A 16,070-nucleotide genomic window follows, 5' to 3' on the forward strand; every position below is an offset into this window, starting at 1 on the left:
AGAGCTACTGAGCAGTGTTCCCCACTTTCTGAACTACTGCGTACTCCTCACAGATTTTTTCTCCACTCCACGCGCCTTTCCTCAAGGCAGAGCTGAAGGAAGCTAAGCCCTGATGCCAGGCGAGGTGCCCGCCCCCGCTCGGTCGGTGCTGCCCGGCGGGGCCTGCTGCCCTCGGCTCGCCGCAGCTCTGCCCGCCTTTGCCCGAGGGGCGACCACGGCCCCGGGCTCCCTGTGACGCCCTATCCCCTGTCCCCAGGGGCGGGCAGGGGAGGCGGGGCCGGGGCAGCGGCACAGCGGCGCGGGTCGCGGCGCCTCGGGGGCCCGACCCTGACTCCGCTCGCCGGGAGCCGGGTGGAGGGAAGGCCCCTGCCGGGCGGGCCGATCCGTGCCTTCCCGGCTGCGGGGCGGGCCGCCCCGGCCACAGCCCCGCCGGCCGCTCCCCGTGCGCGGCCCCGACGGCGCCCCCTGCCGAGCGCGGCGGGACGCGCCCCTGCCGCCGCCGCGGGCGCCGGTTGCCGCCTGCCTCCGTGCCGGCCGGGCGGCGGGAGGCAGGGGGAGCCCGGGAGCAGCGGCCGCCCGGCGGGCAGCGAGCCCGGCAGGCAGGCGGGGTCCCCCCGCCGCCCGCCCGCCCGCCCGCGCTGACGTCAGGAAACTTTCTGGGCGGCTGAGGCGGGAGCGGGCCGGAGCGGCGCCGTGTGCCGGCGCGGCGGGACGGGCTCCCTCCTTCACCTCGCCAGGTACGCGGCGCTCCGTCCTGGGCGGCGGCGGTGGGGGCGGCGGGCGCGGTCCGAGGCGGCAGCACGGGCTGCTGGTTCGCCCCGCCGGTCGCCCGTCGCCCCGCCCGGGGCCGGGGGCAGCCGGGGCCGGGGGCAGCCGCCCGTCCCCGCGGGTGCCGGGGTGCGGTTGGCGAGCGGCGGGTCCGGGCGCCTGTTGATCGCTGCCGCGGACTCGGGGCCGGGAACTTCGCCGGTGGCACCGGCAGCGCGGGGGGGGGGGGAAGGCGGCGGTACGGGGGCCGGTTGGCGGGGGCGAGCGGCCCGGGGCTGGCGGCGGGGGGCTGGCGGCTGTCACCTGCGGCAGCGCCGTGCCTGGCCGGGCCGCTGCCGGGGGGCGCAACTGGCGGGGGCGCAGCCCGCGGCGCTTTCCCCCTCTAACTTCACACCCGTAAGGACTTGGGCGATGTAGAACACGCGACCTGCCGTGGTTTAAGTTGGTGTTTTTGTTTTTTGGTTTTGTTTTTTGTTTGTTTGTGTTTTTTTTTTTTGTAATTTCAAGTAGCTGGAAATAATCTCATTCTGTTTTGTACACCCCCCCCCCCTTTTTTTTTTTTTTTCCCTTCTTACTTCTCCCTTTTTTCCCCTTAGTAAGCACAGTAAAGCCATTATCTGAGGCAAGGTTTTGTTTTGCTGCCGAGGGCTGCGCGGCGGCGGCGCTGGGAGGCGAGCCCAGCTGAGCCCAGCTCGCCGCCGAGCCTGATGAACGCACAATTGTTTTACGGGGGAGAGCGAGAGGATCCTCGGCTGGCGGAGGCAACCCCCTGCCACCAAGTTAATTTTAACTCTGTGGAGCAGCCGGGTGCTGGAGGAGCTTGTGCCACCGTCCTGTGGCTGGGGGGCTGAAATCTGAGCGAGGGCTGCAGCCCCTGGCTTGATGTCAGCGGGGTGAGGGAGATCCAGGGGGAAATTCACCGTTTAAGGGGGTCTGAAAGTTGCTCGATAGTTCTCTGGGGGAATACAGAATGGTACGTTGCTCATTTAATTTCACCGCCCTTGTCATTTATTGAACTGAGTTGGACAAAGGCCTGTAAAGGTTAATTGTATCCTTCATACGGAGGAGTTTGCCCCCTCCCCAAGGACCAGATTTCTGGGGTCTCTTTTGAACATCATTCAAATCCATACATCGGTCATTACATCTCTAACTTAAACACCGTGCAGCTCTCGCTTGGTAAATTTTCAGTTCCTGCAGCTGCAAATTTTTAGAAAGTTGTCTTACAGCGAGAAAGATGTTAAAAAACCTAATAAACTGGAAAGCAATGTGAGAAGGTGGTTAGGAAGGTGCTTTGAATGTGCATAGATACATACAAAATGTTTTAGCAATCTAATTAGTCTACTCAGTATAAATGTAAATAAGCATCCATTTTTACACTTTACATGAATAACGGTGAACCTGTCCTTTTAGAAATAGTTTTTTTTTCTGTGATTTTCTTCCCCTGCACGTTACACTAACTTACAACTTTGGTGGTACCTTTCAGCTGTTGTAGTGATAGGCAATACTTCAGAGCTTCAAATGTCTGCAGCTTATGATGATGATCAAAATGAGACAAAATAATTCACCCAAGGGGGAAAAAGAAATCTTTTTGAAGGTCAAGCTTCTATTTTTATGGAAATTTCAGAATGAACAGAAAAGTTTGCCTCGTAACTGTAGTTTTGCTTGATTGATTTGTTGTGTAGTAGTATGTCAGGGACAACCTCTGATATTTGGAGATTATCCATGTGCACTCGGGGAAAGGAACAACAAAATAGTGGGGGAAAAAAGGTCGATTACTTTATGATTATTAGCCTCACACTTTTTGGTACGCGTTTTATTTTTGAGTGTATGGATGTGTTAGTGATTATAGGCTTCCTTAAAGGCATATATTTATGTGAAGAGGTTTAATAGAGTGAGTGATTTATTTTAAAAGCCTAGGGATTATGGCACAGTGTCGAAGGATGCAAGGGAGCAGTTCGGTTTGTGCTTATAGCAGAGCTACAGGGCAGGGATATCAGTGAAAAGAGACTAGAAATAAGCAGAAGCAAGTGTAAATCAGGTTGCCTTGGAAGTAATGATGACAGTCTTAAACGTGATCCAGCAAAACATTGGGCGTGACCAGCGAGTGATGAGTACAGAAATTAAAATGATTTTTGAAGCCAGGAAAAAAAAAAAAAAAAAGAAGGGAGAAAATGCTAGACTGCAACAGTGAACTACACTATGATGCTCTGTGTAAAGCATTTTAAATCACATGGGAAAATACAAAACTGATACTAGCGGACCAGGAAGGAGGGTGTAGTTAACAAGAGCGGACAGCGAGAGTGCTAATTACACAAACTACTGGTTGGTACTGCCTCCTCTAGTCTTTGGTGACAACTTTGTAATCTTTTCAAAGCTTTTGCATCTACTGCTCTGCGGAATACTCACCTGATGTGACATTTACAAGCTCATTAAAATAATTTGTTAGTTTCTTGCCTGTAGACAAAGTTACATCTCATAGTTCAATAGCAGTGTGTCTGCATGGGTGTGTTCATGAAAAATTCATAAATATTATTGGGTGCTCTAGAAGTCATAATCCAAAGATGTCTATGAAGAACTCGAGAGGTCATATATAATAAACTGGCATTTGTATTATGATTATAGAGTTAGTTTTTCTCTTGAGATAATTTCTCAAGAGCGTGTTCGTTGAACATGTCATAAGAAAATAATTAGAACTACCACATGAGATAATTAAAGGCCAAGTTTAGCTTGAACTGGGGGACTAATGTAGCTTGAAAGAGAACAAAAAAATGAACTGCCTTATCCTTGAATTGTTGACATATCTAATGTGACTTGCAGCAGGATTCAAATTCTGTCAGCTTTTTCAAGAGAGGGAGTAGAGCACTGAGAGCTGAAAAGTCTGCTGGGTTCACTTCACAAAAATCACTGCTCCCTTAGAATTTTCAGTTATTGTCAACAGTGAAATGCATGGCAGAGGCTGAGGCTGTGTTTCAAGTAAATCTTCTCTCGAGACAAAAAAAAATTCCTCAATTAATGACTCTAATAAACCTGTTATATAAGAATACACTAATTGGGCACAAATAAACGTTTTCCTCATCCCCTTTTTTGCCTTACTGTAATCTGATTTTTGAAGGGATAAGCCCCTTTGGAGAATCAGGTTGTATCCCAGAAAAGAACAAATACTGTCCCTGTGAGAACACATAGTGCCTCTGCATAGCTGTCTAACAACGTTCTCTTTGGTTCTCTTACCTTCAAGGTGTAACTTTTTGTACAGGTACTTATTCGTTAGTATCCTTGTTCCCAATGGAAGTCAGTTCCATCCTAGTATCGCCTAAATCCCTTGAGATCAGAACCCTGGCCTTTTCCAGGCAGCTGGTCTCACTACCCCGCTGTTGGTGCTTTGCTGAAGATGCCCCATGACTTCAATGCTACATCAAATCGTTTTGTGGATTTGCCGCAAAAAAAACCCCAACTGTTGCCATTTCACATGTAGCCTCCGTGGGGGTTTACGCTGGTGGCTGTGGTGGCCGGGGGCGGGAGGAAGGAGGCATTGCGTGTGTTCAGCTACCTGTCATTTTGCGGTCTGTCCTGAAGGCGTATGCCTGTGACCTAGCAGGAGTGGCAGAAGGCAGTAGTAGCATTACAGTGAGTTGTTGCCCACCCTTTCCATCTTAGAAATGCCAGTGTAGGCCTTGCTTGTTGTGCCGGTTCGTTTGCCCAGGGCACTGAAGGAGCTCTGGGAATGGTCAGTAGTAGCTCTTCAGTCTTACAAATCCGTTCTACCGGGGCTGCAGCTCTACCCCGTCTCATAAGCAGAAGGTCATCTGAAATGCCTCCTCTCGCTGTATGGTTTCAAAACATGTTTGTTACGCTAAACTGAGCATCAAGAGAAGGAAATGATGTTACCACATAGATTTTATCCAGGATTTCAACAGGGAGTTTATCCAGCTGGAAACTCATCATGGATTCCCAGGAAAGAATTTACGCTTTCGTTCCTCCTTCCCTCTGCCAGTTTAAGCAGATGTTCTAATCACCAAGCTAAGAGGGTGCTCTGGATTAAAATATTATCATTTCCTCGGGTTGAAATGACTTACTTTTTGGGGATGTAATTACATACTAGGCAAAGAAAGAGAGAATGTAGAATTGGGTAGCTTAATGGAACAAACATTTCTGTAGGTGAGATAAGACCTGAGTTTCCACAGCCACGTAATTAGTAAGCTTACATCAGAGCAAGAACAGAACTTGGGCTTCCTAACGCCAGTGGTTTCACACAGGCTACTTGATAATGTGGCAAAGGAGTACTGGAAAGCTTCTTAGGTTAAGACACTGGGTATCTTTAACTTCTGCAGAATTCTTTTCTATTTTGCAGGGCAGGCATTGAGAGATTCTGTTTGTTATTTTAATTCCAGAGTCTGATCTACTCAGCTTATTAATTTATACTGTATCTTCTTCTCACTTTGCATAGTACTGCATACATTTTATGTCTGACTCTGAGCTTGCATTTTCAGATTTTATTCTGAATTGAGAATTGAGCTGTTTTTTCTCCATTTTCTATCTCACTTGCGGTTATAAAGATTCAGAAACCTCTGTGCGGCCAAATGGTTTTCAGTTTATTCTGCCAGTGATACCTGATCAACACCATTGCCTTGCATGAGTTTGCAGAAGTATAACTTGGTAAACAGTTCGCTTAATGCACTGGTTGGAGCAGAGACTGCAGCTGACTCGGTCTTTCTTATCTTAGCTCTATGGCACTAAGAAGAAAAGTTGCTAGATTTTGGATTTTTTTGTCACCAGAAAGTAGAACTGTAATCTGGGGGAATTCTTTAGACGTTCTGGTTATTCCTGTGCTGTAGACAGATCTTGACTAGTGCAATTAAATAATACTTTTATTTTTAAAAATTTAAGACTTTTAAGGCAAGTCTTGTGGCATTCGGAAGTGTCTGGTGGCTGTTTCTAGCATGCTGTATTGCTGTAGTGGAGCAGGATATGTCCGTACTCCAGTACTAGGGGATAGAGATGGATAAGCTCCAAGGTGCTTCAATCTTCTCATAATCCCTAAAATAACATGAACACTTCAAAAACTACATTCAAATTCCTACTTACTATTTTTAGATAGAATGAAATAGTTTTTTGAGTACTGCTGCATTCTCTGAAACTATTCAAGATCTTTAATATGATTTTATTTCATTCTTTCTCTGCTCTCTCCATCCCCCTAGTTTTAATGGGGGCAATCTTGGACAAAGGCAGAATGCAGTAGTAACACAGTGTGCAAAATACAATCCTGGCTACTGCCTGCTGTGACATTTAATAGTCTAGTCTATTTTCATTTTTGTCCTTTTAAATGCAGATGTTAGATCTTCAGTTCCTTCTAGGCAGGATGGGCCATTAGGAACTTCACATTATGCTTAAACTTTCCAAGTGATCTAGGACACTCTAAATCCGTGTAGCCCTTAAAAGTTTTTTTTCGGAGTTCTCAGCAGCCTATGGAAAGTCAAACTTGGTTTCTACAAGGTGAAAGGCTGGGGTGAGGCTGCTGCTGCAGTGGTGAAAGGTGGCTGGAAGGGAGGTGATTCCCCAGTCTCACCTCAGTCTTGCAACTCTCCTTGTGGTAGGGGGACCCCCCTGGAGAGCTGGTTTCTTCACAGCTGCAATCTGTCCTTCCTGAGCTTTGGCAAGTAGCGATTTTCCTAGTGCTGGCAATTTCTGTCTGCTGCCCTGTGTAACCTGTTTTTCCTATGCATAAATGTACTAATATTAATATATTTTATCTTTTTTTCAGATTGACAGCCTTTTTTTTTTTTGTGTGTGTGTGTACATTTTTTAAAGAAGGTATCTCTTGGAACAGCAGCATTATTTTCCTAATCTGTTGTGAAATCTTCTGGAAAATATAACAGGAGTGAGGTAATGAGCCTGGATAAAGGACTGTGTTCCCAATAAAAAATGCTTTTTCCTGCAATCACAACTCAAAATGTTGTTTGGAACAGCAGTCATTTTTGCATGCCAATTACATTAGGAGTTGTTTAAAAGAGTTTGATGTGTTCTTAAACCTATTTTCTTAACGTTTGTCCAGACCATCTTTCCAAATGCCTTGCTGTGCAGTTATGTGCTGTCTCTAATGCTTTCTTCCTACATGCTGTGTTGGCAGCTGCATGTGTGCAAAGATCATGAGTCAGGTTTCTTAGCAAAAGAATCATAAAATAATGAAATTAAAAATAATATAATAGGCTTTGGGTTTTTTGAACATTTAGTATTGTTTTCCTTCTTTAAAGATTCTTTTTTTTGCAGCTGCATAGATCTGAAATTTATTTTGTATTGAAAACAGATTTTGATTTTTTTTTTTAATATAAGTTCAAAATTTCAGGACTTGGGTCTTCAAGAAAAACAGAGCTTCTGAAACTTGCCCTAAAATGATGGGTGATGGCACCGGTGTGTCTGAGCTTCTGCTGATACATGCTTCAGTCTTAAAGGAGAAAAATATTAGTCAAAAGGTTTCATTTTCATCCGTGTTTATATCCAGATGCAACAAAGAGGCTTCTGCTGATGGTTCTAACTGCTTGTTCATGTGCTGAAGTCAAAGGAGATCTGGTGCTAGAGCTGAAAATACTAGCTGATATCTTCTTTTTCCTGCTTCCCAACTGATAAGGTGACAGATCCATCACTTCCAAAGCAGTGGGCAGTTGGGGTTAGAGTTAAATGGAGGTTTCATATTGCGGAATACGGTATGGACAAATAACAGCTATTTTACAGTAAATGTAATTAAAATAAGTGAGAAAACTTGTTAAAATAAGGTAATAGTGAGAGGTGAAGTGTGTATGGTATAATATGATGCTGAATCTTTACTTGGGACAGAAAATAGTAGCAGAGGACCATGTAGCTTGCAGAAAGCAGTTTGAGAGGCTCACCCCCACCATTGTGCCCCTTAATCTGTTTCACATGTGTAAGCTTTAAAGCAGAGCGTACTGTGGATTTGTAAACACAAAAGTCTTTAACATCTGAGATCAGTGCAAACTTTTTTCGGTTCAAGCAGCCTAAAAATTGCATTATTAACTTTGTAAGTTATATGTTGTATTAATATTCAATTTATCCTGTTGTGCAAATAGGCTTAGGATGGAGGAAATACTTTTCCGGCAAATTTTGCAGCCGGAGCTGTTACTAATTCTCTTATCTTTCTGCGTGGTACAGCAATTGCACTTAATTGTTTGCTTCTGCTGTGTTTCGTGGTGTGAAATGCACTATGTCAACACTGCTAAACTGCAACATCAGTGTGTATAATGCTAATGTTCTCGAAAGAGATAATTTCCAGATTTCATCTAACTGGATGAAACTGCTTATGTGTAACTACCAATGCAGTGCTTTATACATCTTGAAAGTTTGTAGTAGTTTTTTCTCAGTAACAGGTTGTCTTTGACTTCACACATGTTTTTGTGTAATGTGATGTACTGGTAAACTGAAAGGCAATGTATGGATGGGGCTGAGCCAAAATCCATGACTGGGAAGGTGGGATGGAAGGAAAGTAAGTAACATTTTCTTACACTTTCTTACACAGCCACTTTAAAACTTTGGGATTCTTATTGAATTGCTTGCTATCCTTATACTTTAGTGCAGCTCTGCAAAGTTGAGTCTACTTTTATTTGATTAAAAGCATATTAGGGGCTTTTTTTTGGAGACAAAAAGAACTCGCCTAGAAGCATTCCAGCTTGTAAAAGCGATTCTACAGCCTCCCATCCCACCCTGCGGTGGGTGCTCTATTTCTGGCTTAGTCCCCACAGGTTCGGAACTGTACTTCTTAATAAACCAGCCAGTCTGGGAGAGGGCATTTGGGACCTTCATAGTTCCCAGCTTCAGTTCTCTCAAAGGCTGTTGCTTCTGCACTGAAAGATAGCAGAAGGGGCAAGCTGCGTTTTAACCTGGCCGTACTGCCCTGCAGTCTCATATGCTGCTCACAGGTAGTCTGTCGTTAATAGCAAATGTAAACTAGAAGAGCATATGAGCTATTTCTTGCTTTCTCTTTCAAAGTTAAATACTTCTCCTGGAGTTCTCAGTTTTGTTCCCCAGGTTTTATGTGTGAGGATGTTGAATGTAGCTATCAAAGTGCTGGACTGTTTCTGTGTTAGTAGTTTTCTCCAATATGAAGAGTAAACTCTTGAATCCGGATCATCAGCTGGTGTTTCAGCCGTGTAGTACTGAATAATGTGTTTGTACTGGTAACACCTGCTGTCAGGACACTTAGGTTTGCTGTGGTCAGCAGCACTTTTTACTGGTTTTGGCTGGGATGGCATGAGGCAGCTGATGGCTACAGACATGGCATGTCTGCTGGTGTGGAAAATTCACGGGGCAAGTACGGTCTACGTAGGTATCGTAGTAATCTGTCAGGAAACTGAAGTGCAGCTGGCAGCGCTGTTGACTGTTTCTCTTAGCAAAGTGCTAGAATTTGCTTCTTTGGCACTGATTGGCAAAGCAAAAATGATTTTTCTGCTCAAGTGACTGGTGCTGCGAGGAAGGAGGATATCTGTATCACAGTAGGCAAGGATGGTGTGCGATGCTTTTGAATAACTACTTCAATGCACAGCGTCCTGTGTTATGCATGCATGTTTACTTCGCAGTCTTGCTCAAATGCAGCAGGGAACGGCTGGTCATTATCCACAGCAGTTCATGTAAAATTGTCATGCTCTGGTTTTTCTCTGTCGTCGTTGGGTTTTCTGAGGGGAAGAGGAAGGAGGGGATGACTGCTTAGCAATGAGATGGTGCCATGGTACCATGCGTCGTATAGCTATGCATTTAAAATAGATAATTAAGAAACAAGGGAGTGTGTATTTTATAGCCAATTCTATATAAGCATTTTGTATTTGGTGGCAACCATAACACATACACATTGATACATGTACAACTTGCTCCCAGTATAACTGATTGTCTTCAGTCTTTGCTCGTCTTCAAAATCTAAATAATTTGTGCCATGAATTCTAAAACCAGCCTCAGATTCAGAAAAGATTGACATGCTTTAGTGAACAATTTTCAGAAGCTTACTTAACTCTTTTAGGTTTGTTTGTCCCAAGTTTGAACCTAATAGGATAAAGAGTATCCTAGGAGAAAATGTTACTTCGTGGAATAGAATGCACTTACAAAATGTCTTTCTTTGCATGAATTTTACCCTTGTTAGTCTGTTTTGTTTACTTTTAAATTCCTGAATTTTATAAATAAAGCAGCAATGTAGTCTTTACTTTTAGATCTCTAAAGAAAGAAATGTAGTCACTAAAAACTGATAAAAGTGCATGCGACATCATTTGTTTACATATTTTATTCAAAGCCAGATGAAGAAAATTATAGAGAGCTAATACAGATGAGAGCTGGTATTGTATGGGGAAAGGGAATAATTTTGAAGGGCTAATAGATGAGACTTCTGATGAAGTGGAACATCCTTCTGCTGGCCAAGGTTGTAATTTAAAATGGAGTAGAAAGCTTCTTCCTATGGAGGCTTTCTGACTATAGAGACTTTTTGGGAAAGTCTCTTTTGGGACTTTCGGACTCTGTGTGTTTCGTACATACTGCGTATCCACAAAATCTTAGCTGGTCACTGATTCCCTGATATTTTTAAGAATTTTCTCATCTGTGATACTTGTTGCCTGAACCTTAACTTCTTTCCGAACCTTGCTCCTGGAGGAATCTGGGATTCCTCAAACAGAGGTTTTAATATCAGAATGAGCAGTCATCGTCTAAGCTTTTGATATCCAGAATACAGAACCAGGACATATTTTGATGACTTAAGGATATTGCGCTTTATTATGTAGCATTTTTCTTACCATTCTTGGAGGATATCCTGAGTTTTTATAATTTTATGGCTTATAAAGAATTCCTAAATAAGATTTTCTCCCCCTTCCCATTTTGGAGCTGCATTTCCTCTGTGGCATTGTTAGGCTTGATTAGGATCTAGGAACTTTTTGAGTAGTGAGTCAGAAAAATAAACAAAAGCTGAGCAAGCAAAAGCTGAGGAGTGGAAGAGCTTTCTGGTTTAAGTGTAGATTAAATCCTTTCAGCTCTAAACTAGAGGTATAGTTTCCCTCCCCTGCGTGCACACGTTTTCCTTCCTTTTTCCTTGCCCCTTTCTTTCTCTTCCCTTTGCACCCTCAAAGTCATTGAAGACAGTTGCTTTATGCCTTCCTCAGACAGCTTTGTGGGATAGGCCTACATGTGCTTCTTTAAGAGCCTGAAGGGAAAGCTTCCAACTGTAACAAATCTGTTGTGTAAAATATGCAAAATGGTAAATATGCTTATAGTTATAAACCCTAAAGATTCCACTATGTACTATGTAAAGCAGTCCCCTATGTACTCCTTACTCAGAGAATTATCTATGTTGTGACTCTCTGTACTTTCCAATTTGGGATTTCAAGTTTTTTGACATTGCAACTGAGTAGTGATTAAAAGGTATGAAGAAATGGACCATAAAATAGATGTTTAGCAGAAGATAAATAAAAGCATACTTAATAAGATTAGTGGAATATATTTGAGATGTGTTATGTTACCAGCATACCCGTGACTGCTTAAACACTGAAATAATCTGTTGCTATTTAATCCAAATCAACTCCATTTGCTAGGTCATCTGGAAGGTACTTTTGCTGAATAAAGTTCTTAGTTGCTTAGCCAAATGGCAGGGCAGAAAAAACTGTCAAACTACTGAAGAAATATGCCTTGACAGTAAGGAAGGCAATAAAATGCTAAAGATCTCGGTTCTGCAAGAAATAAGTTGTGGGCTGGAAATAATTGCTTTGAATATTTTGAATTCATTATGCTGAATTTTGCCAGATGCTCTTGAAGAATATTTATGTTCGTTGTTTGCTGTGGTGTTTCTTGTACTTGCTATGAGGCATATCTGCTTACGGGTAACTTGATCCCGTTTGTTTATGGTCTAAATATTCCCCGCCCCCCCCCCCCTCGCCCCCCAGTATTCAACTGGGTGTTATGTTCAGCTGCTTTTTAGAAGACATGACAGAAATGTAAGTCCCAGGCAGTGTTTGCGTAAGGCAGAACAAAGTGTATTTGTTTTTAGCCAGCAAACTTCTTTTGAATCTTGACGTATCTTGACAGATTTCTGAAACTTGCATTTCACTATGTACCTAGGAACATTTTACAAGGTAAGATCTTTAGAGATGTTGCAGCTCAGATGTACTTGTAACACGTCTGGAGAAGGTGACTTCTTAACTGTACTCTCAGCCTTTTACACCGTGCAGGGGTGAACAGTAGAGAGAGCTTTCTGCTCGGTCCTGTCTTGTCACTTATCTGGAAATGTGTGGAGTCTGCCCTGTCATGTGGATATTAGGAAAACCTATAGGCACATATGGCAAAGTATTGGCTAGCGCAACAGTTGATATGTGAAAAATTACAGTGTGAATGACTGCAGTTACATGGTTACTAGCTCTTCTGTTATGGGTGTATGAATTCTGCTTGTGTCTGTGCTTTGATTTCTCAGACTGTTCTTGGTTTGGACAGTCATACCGTAGTTCTGTAAGTTGTTTGACACAGCAGTGGTACTGCTGGGATGGTGCTTGGAGCCATTCTCTATCCGTTGCCACCCTTTCCCTGCCCGATGCACCTTTCTTTGTGTACTGGCTCAGGAACTGGATCAAGTACGATGACGAACTGGGAAGGGGGAGGAATAGGCCCATTAAAACATGTTCAGTCTGATTGTGGAGCAGCAGCGTAAGATGTGATAAAGTTGCTCTTTGAAGTAGATAGAAGCTAAGCTCTAAGCCTTGGTTCAATGTACGCAGGTTTTTTTTACTGCTTGCGGTGTAGTTCATCGCTGACCTGACCAGAGCAGATTAATCCGTATAAACGTAGTCTCTATCTGGCCTTCATTGATGTAATTTTATACTCTTCAAGGCACAACCACATTAACAATTGAGGCTATTCAGTGTGGAAAAACATAAAGCTTGCTGTTACTATATCCAGTTTATTTAGCTTTGTCATAAATGTGGGGTCCTAGGTGTGTGTATTAGGGAGGTTTGTTTTGTTTTCCTGCTGTGCTCCATCAGAAAAAATATAAAAGCTTTTTTTCTTGGCCCTTACTGTTTCTTAAAAAGTGGAGGATGCGTTGACTTCTGAATAACACAGAACACTTAATTTATCTGTTAAATAACAGAAAAGAAACAGAAATTGAGAATCTTTTAAACTTTTTTTTGTGTGTTTCGATTTCTTGTTCTTTTTTAAATGAGGATCCTTGATTGGTGCTGGTAGCCACTTAAAGAAGTGAGGTTGATGGTTTTCTTTCCATATTCTTGTTACTAACATAATATTCTTTTATCACTTACAAAAAACAAATATTGTGTGTTCAATGCTCTTTCTATGGCAAATAACCAAGAATGTATTAACATCACCTTTATGGTGTTGTACATTGCAGCATGTTAGCCATCAAGCTGACTGTCCGTTGTGCAGACTGAATTTCGTGGCCAAAAATGGGTATTTCTGTGGCACTCCAATTACAGCTGTAGTGCTGATTTCATTCTCTGTGTACTTTTGCCTTTCATCCTTCATCAGAATTACCTGGAAGCATCTGACGTGATTTGCAGAATTTTGGTCCCAGATTTCATGTGTTTATAAGAGATCAAGAGATGGTTTTATGTAAGACTATTGCTTCATGCTCTAAAATTGGAATTAGGTGAACACTGATCTCTGCAGAATGGGAGCTAATATTCTTATTGTTGCTGTTTAATAGTTCGATTGAAGGTGAATATTGTTACACGGACTATTACCATGTAGATTAGATTCGCAGGGTGATAGTTTTTCAGGCCAGAGCAAACAGGGTTCTGTCTCGTCCAGTGACTCTTGTGGTGGCTCCCCCACTCACTCCCAGTTAAAATGTGATATTGCTAACAGATATAATTTTGACTTCCAATCTCCCCTATTGTAAGTTTTATCATAATGTTGAACAGAACATGCCAGTACTTAATTGCCTTTTGGAGGATATTTTTACAGTTGATGGTGTTGCTGCTGCTTGAGTAGAAAAGGATTCTGGTGCTTAAGGGACTGGTTGATTTTGAAAATGAAGGCAGACCATTTAAACTGATGTTTTTCAAACTAGTCTCTAGTGGAATTGGACTATGCCAGGGCGAGCCCATTTTTCCTTTTGCCTCTCTCCCTGGCAATGACTTTGGAATTTTTTGGCCTGCTCCAATAAAATATCTACATGTTTCACAAAAACTAATGAACGGTTAGAAAAGAGAGATTGACACTGGTGTCCTTGTAGAAGACGCGTAGCTGACTGGAGAATGATGTGGCAGAAACAGTAGGGTCTTGCGCGTTGCCTGAAGTTTGCTGATTTTTAGTTAGTGACAGTTACCTGTAATATAACCCATGATGAAAAGATTTTTTTTTTTTCTTGCTCTTAAAAATTTATCCATTAAGTCCTGTCATAAAGGATGAAACCCTTCTAGCACTTTATTGTGGAGTAGCTTTACAGGTACACAACATTGTGAAATTTAATGTCATTTTTTATCATGCTCATTTAGTTCAGTCAGTCATCTCTATTATTTATTTCTTTTCTATTTATATCACATTTTATCACATTCTGTTTTCTTGAAACTTTCATTTTGGCCCTCTTCAGTCTACTTTTTCAGTAGACACAATCTTTTACTCAGTTAATTGCACTTTAGCAGAATTGGCATGACACATCCAATATACGTACCGTATATATGAATTTCCTTTTTTTGCCAAAGTCTTTTCAGTGTTCCAGATTTTTTTGGGTGTGGTATATTTTCTGTGGGAATGCTCAGTTTGCCGTAGATGTCTTCTACTGTCCTGAAGAACTTCTATGCATTCCATATGCTTCCAGAATCTGCAGTTAATTATTTTTCTTGCAAATTACTTCACAAGCCTGGATGGCTTTAAAACCTGGTAGTATGTTTGATTGTATTTTGTGTATTATTTTTTTTTTTTTTTAAGGAAAAGCTTATGATCCCAGTTGGACTTGCCATTTTTCCGATATCATTTCAATATTGTTTGTGTTCAGCGGTGTTCTAAACGACCCTTTTCTCTATGTGCACAGAATTGCGACTTGCCAGGTTTTTTTCTTGTATTTACTTTTGTGGCCTTTTTATAGCTTGGTATGTTTTAGCACTTTCTATAAATTAAAACAAAACTTCCAATGGCATTGGAAATCTCATGTGTTGTCTCTGCTGTCTGTTCTCCCCTTGCAAGCAGCTATGTAGCGATGTCTGTCCAGAGGCTTTGAAGGTTATTATTACATGAAAGAATTTTAGGATCTTCTGTCTTTTACTGGGAAGCTTCCCAGGGTTGCTTCATCAGCTGTGCTTGTTCGATTGGTAGCTTTTCTAAATATTACTTCTGTTGCTTATTGTTTGCTGCTTGTTAGTTCTTTGTCTGTGCTTGGAGGGATTGTTTTCCTTCATGTGATTCTTTTTAATTAGATAAAATATTAAAACATTAAATTTTGTTTTCAGGTGTTTTCTTCAGTTGCCTGCTACAGCTGCTGACTTTTATTTTTCTTTTATATTTTCCATTATTCCCTTTATACCTCTATTTCTCCACCACATTTTTGTTAACTTTGCAAATGCAGGACTCGGTCACCGCTTCTTAATTTGCTAATTTCTGCAGCTCAATATCTTTAGTGTTTTTTTTTCTTGCGTTGAAACTGTATGCATATGTCTTTCTGCATCTCCTGGTTCACTTAGAGAAGTTATTACTGACTTAATTGATGAAAGCAAGAATTCAGAATTTGAAGGAGTAGCAGCCACATTTGGTCATTGTGCCTGATCCCTATCTGTGATTCCTGAAAGGAAAACAAGGAATAGATGCGAGTCATAAACACTGGGTTACTTTCTTGTGTCTCTCTTCCATGGCTTCTTGGATAGAAATGCTACTGCGTTGCCACTGCAGTTTGACTCTGGAAATTTAACCAAGGGTGCTATATCAATCTCGATGGTGTTTCACAAATACTCTTTTCCTGTGACCACTTGCTGACTCCGCAACCCCAGATTTCTAAACTGGTTTTTAAGATCTGATGCAGATTGTAGATGATAAAAATAAAACATGCAACCTCTTGGGTTAAATATAACCTGTGATAACAGGACATTTTTAACCTCCTGTGATTTCTTTTTTTTATCACTTACTAAGTTTTACAAAGGAGGCTTTTCCTATTATTGTTCTTTTGTCTTCTGTGATGAGAAATACAAATGTCCTGAAGAGAACAGTTTATAATTTTAGCTGGAATACACTGCTGATCTAAATAACAAGTAGGACTGTAAGATGCAAGTGTGATAGTATCGCAAGCTTCAGCAAGCCTTTTTGGAGATTAATGGCAACTCTTAGGGCCA

The 16,070-nt window shown here is 42.2% G+C and overlaps 1 protein-coding gene across 5 annotated transcripts in view; it reads left to right on the forward strand.

Annotated features, from left to right (window-relative positions):
* The first annotated feature begins 615 nt into the window (after positions 1 to 615).
* Positions 616 to 16,070, forward strand: part of GULP1 (GULP PTB domain containing engulfment adaptor 1) — a 162,838-nt gene continuing 147,383 nt past the window's right edge. For 4 of the 5 annotated variants that reach the window (XM_037398261.1, XM_037398259.1, XM_037398263.1 and 1 more), the window contains exon 1: positions 616 to 737. The gene's annotated coding sequence lies outside the window, so the exon portion shown is untranslated. The remainder of the gene's footprint in view (positions 738 to 16,070) is intronic. The other variant, XM_037398260.1, reaches the window with a different exon arrangement.

Source organism: Falco rusticolus, chromosome 8, assembly GCF_015220075.1.
Source record: "Falco rusticolus isolate bFalRus1 chromosome 8, bFalRus1.pri, whole genome shotgun sequence".
Classification (NCBI taxonomy): domain Eukaryota; kingdom Metazoa; phylum Chordata; class Aves; order Falconiformes; family Falconidae; genus Falco; species Falco rusticolus.